The sequence below is a fragment of the Manis javanica genome, chromosome 1, assembly GCF_040802235.1.
Source record: "Manis javanica isolate MJ-LG chromosome 1, MJ_LKY, whole genome shotgun sequence".
In the NCBI taxonomy this organism is placed as follows: Eukaryota; Metazoa; Chordata; class Mammalia; order Pholidota; family Manidae; genus Manis; species Manis javanica.
In genome coordinates, this window is record NC_133156.1 from 81545605 (window position 1) to 81549819 (window position 4215).

Genomic DNA, 4215 nt, shown 5'->3' on the forward strand with positions numbered 1-4215 from the left:
CTGTGAATAAAACAGACTATTGTTTTTTTGATAAAGAAGTATTGTTTTGAATGTGCAGAGTGGCTAAGTAGAGCCAGCAGAATTTTTTGGCCAAATATAGTCTCTTGCTCACTCCTAAAAATCCTAGCTTTCAAATTAGGAGCTGAAGTCATTGAAAAAAAAAAAGTTTACATTCCTGCAGCCTGCTGCAGCACAGCCAAACAAATGTTTGGCTTACAGCTCACTTACATCTCTTTCATGAGCCTTTTCTTTAACATGGGAGTTTGAAAAATACCATTTCTTTTATCAAGTCATTTAATGCCGAGTGTTTTGCGCACGCACGTGCACATCTGTGTGTGTGTGTGTGTGTGTGTGTGTGTGTGTGTGTGGACACACACACTCAGCGACAGTACTATAGGGTCAGTGTAGTGGTTTTAATGCATGGGGGTCATATTTGAATGTAAAGCAACCAGGGTTTTACAGCTTCTGGCATAATTTAGGTCACAGTCACAAACTGTGATTTTTTTTTTTTAAGCATCATTAACCACTGAATGGACAAGGAATGTGTTATTTTCAAGGAGTTTCTTTGGTGCCAGTTCAGGCAATAAAAACCTAAGGACAGGGTCAAACTGGGAGGGTAACCCAGTATGTAGTTGCCCTCCTGATGCACTTTTTTTACCATAAAAATCAACATGCTTGGAGAACACAGAGTAACAACATCAGTTTGTTGGGGGCAGGCATCTGGATGGCAAGTTTCCAGACAGTCAGTTGGATTGGCAATTTGGCACTCCGAAGAGCCTGTTAAGGTTACAAAATTGTGGAACTGAATATGCAGTGGTCTAGTACTTTACAGGCTCATGGGTAGATTCTCCTCAGAATATTCTACACGGATCAGCCAAGTTTTTGCTATTATACAGTTGAGTTGTGTTATAATGATAACCTCCATAGAAAACAAATTCCAAGTCTGAAAGCAGAAAATGAAATAGTTTAAATCAAGCCTCTTTACAACTAATTGGCAACTGACAATCCATGCCCACACCTGAGGCAAGGGGAAGCGGAGGAAGCTACCTGTCCATCACTCTTATCTCTCCCTTCCTCACTGTCTATATGTTCTGCATGTTGGTGGCACTATTTCTTTTTTCAAAAGTAATGTAGCATTGAAATTAGATTTCCCAAGTGCAAATGATTGGTGTGTCAGAGTGAAGAGGGCAGAGAGGAAGTCTGCCTTCATGGTCAAACAACATGTTGAGCAGCTGGGGGCTTCCTTAGACCGGTTCTAGTTCCCTTCTTAATCTTTACATACCAATCAAACAAGTAGTTAGATTGAAAAAAGCAGTTTTTAGATGGAAAGACAGTTGTTAGATGGAAAAAATAAATGAAGCACTTACTAGAAGACATTGTTTACAAGTTAAATTCTCTATCAATATAATATCAAAAACACTAGCGGTTTTTTTTGGTCACATCCACAGGATCCCAAACTCTCTCTGTGGATACCATTTTTGTAGTGGCATTGGCTTTAAGAGAATTTTACCTGCAAAGATTTACCCACATAGTTTACAACATCAGTATAATAGTGAATATATCAGATATATCAGCATCAAAGGAAGAGCAGAAGAAATGTTCTTTTTACTGTACATTTTTCCAGATAACCCAGATATCAATTCTTGTGCTTTTGATGAGTGTTTTAAGATATTACTATCTACCAAAGAATATTTTTTATTTATGCAAAAACCTCTGAGAATTAAGTCTGGAGAGGCTATAACAGAAATGAAGAAGGTCACCTTTTGAGAGGATAGGTGGGGACTGCCTTCAATGCAAAACACAGTATCATATCATTAATGAGATGGCCCCAGACTTGCATTTTTCAAATAAATGTTTGTTAAGTATATAAATAAACTAAACGCTTTAATTTTAGCCATTGTTATTAAATAGTTTCTATAATGTTTTCTAAATACCCTTGCACCCATTTAAAAAAAAAAAGGTTTTAGAACACAAATTTAAAACATTTTGGCTCAAGTCATCTTGTGAGCCTCCATCACTGTATTACTTATTTGCATCCTGTTTGCCCTTAAAGTTGGCTGCTTTCCCTCCCAGTTCCAGGTTTTCAGTGAAGACTTTTCTACTTCTGTGCCTGTGTCTAGTATTAGTTCACCTTCTTCCTTCCAATCTGTTTTGAGATGGAAAAAGAGATATAAATATGTTAACAATTAATGCTAAATAATAATCAATATGACTATTATTTAAATTCCCTAGAAGTTTTGCAACTGCATTTTCTGCCAAAAAACTTAAGTTGCCAAAAGATCAGTGATCAGGTAAGGAGGTATGGTAACATACAAGTCCTGAATACCTCCAGACTACTTCAAAAAGTCAAGAAACGCATATATACAACTGAAATTCGAGTTGACCACCAAATGAATTTTTACATAAGCATTTAAGTTTTGAGACCAATTTATATCCTAAGCATCTCCAATCCCACCTTATACCTGAACACTAGTTTATAGTTTATAATTTCCACATAACGTACTATTCCATTTTATCTTCATAACATGAGACCATTTAGCTTTTTCAGGTAACAAAGAAATGAAACATATTCAAGCTACCTTAAGTTAGCATAAGGTATTATAGAAAAGTAAGGGATACAAGCATCTTTCAAACAAGGCAAAGAGACACTGGATATTACTTAGGGACAAGAAGATTATTCAGAGTACAGTGAATCCACACAATCTGGTTATCATACTGCCACCTCAGCAACAGGAGCCAATTTCTCTCTTTGCTGTGGCTTCACCACTGCTCTCACCTATTTTCTTATTTTTAGTAAATTCTTAGTCATTTTTAAAGCAACAGAATATCTTTTAAATATTTTTTAGTGTTTAAAAATATTTTAATTCAATAAAATATTGCATTAATATTAAGTATATAAAAACTATAAAAGTATTTTAAATATCTTCAGTACTATATGAAGGATTAAATGTTGCATACTTTAAATAACCCAAAATGGTACATAACACTCACACACACACACATGCAGAACGATTCACTAGTGAAAAGAAAAGTATTGAGCCTATGGGTGTGAAACATTTCTGGTAAACCACAAATAACTTTACTAATTCTACCTGAGTTTCCTTGAATGGTTGGTGTTCGATTAAAGATATAGACTTGAGATGTTATTGCTTTTATTTGGTCTAGAGAAAAGAGGAATCAGTTAGTGAAACTCTTGGAATGTCAGAGTTCCTAGTCTGCTTGCTGACTTGTCAGCAAAACTGAGCATTCTCTTATATGAGGTGCTTTTACTTAGGAGAGACCACTTTTCAAGAAGAAAGACCCAGAAAATCTCAACCAAATATAGATTTGTCAGAGACATAAAAGTCAGCCAACAAGTATTAACACCACAGTCTCCTCAGGGGGACAAGTGAATGCAGAGCCATCACTACCAGTTTCTTGACCAAACCTACTTTTATAAAGCTTTTAGTCTTAGTATCTTGAGAAAAGAAGCAACTCCAAAGGAAGTGTGGTGGAAATTTCCAAAATACAGAGTGTCTGTTTGGATAAAAACAGTGAAGACAGGTTTCTATATTTAATGATGGGGCCTGGGCTGCCTGTCTTCTGTGATCACTGGCTCTGTGTGGTACACTTTGGTGAGTTTATGATGGTGTAATCCTCCAACGAGTGAAGCACTCCCTTCCCTTCAGTGCTGTTTATTCTTAGCTTATGCACACAAAGAGCAAAGAAAGTTGTCAACAACATGTCCAGTTTATACACTGAACACTGTGAAGAGCCAGATGACTCAGGTGAGCCAAGAAATGCTTGTATCCTGAACGTCCTTCATTCATTCATTCACACACAAAAATATTTACTCTGCACCTACTATGTGCCAGACACAACAACAGAAGAGGTTAGTTGAGGAAAAGTGAAGAACAGGGACATGGCAGTGGTAGAGAGGGAGGAAAGAGTAAAAAAATAGTTTGTGTTTGTATAAATAAAAGGGGAGATTGTTTTCCTGACATGCTGTAAAAATCTGTGGCTCTCAGTATAACTTGTCGCTCACACTAATTAAGCATTCATTTCTAATTTGAACCATAATATTCTGAGGATAGGCCCCATGCTGATGAGCCCTCTATCCTTCTTACCAAAATTCTCATGGTCATTGAAAAAATAACATCGATACTAGTTCTCTAAAAGAATTTAAGCCTAAAGAATATATAATTCCATATATTTCAAGAGTAGAGAAGAAAGGAG

At 36.3% G+C, this 4215-nt stretch overlaps 1 long non-coding RNA gene across 1 annotated transcript; it reads right to left on the reverse strand.

The window, feature by feature from the left end:
* Nucleotides 1-1975: 1975 nt before the first annotated feature.
* On the reverse strand, nucleotides 1976-3365 carry LOC140848928 (uncharacterized). The gene is made up of 2 exons (XR_012130238.1): nucleotides 3093-3365; nucleotides 1976-2146 (listed from the first exon to the last, which is right to left on the reverse strand). It is a non-coding gene; the product is annotated as an uncharacterized lncRNA (long non-coding RNA).
* Between the last annotated feature and the right edge of the window lie 850 nt (nucleotides 3366-4215).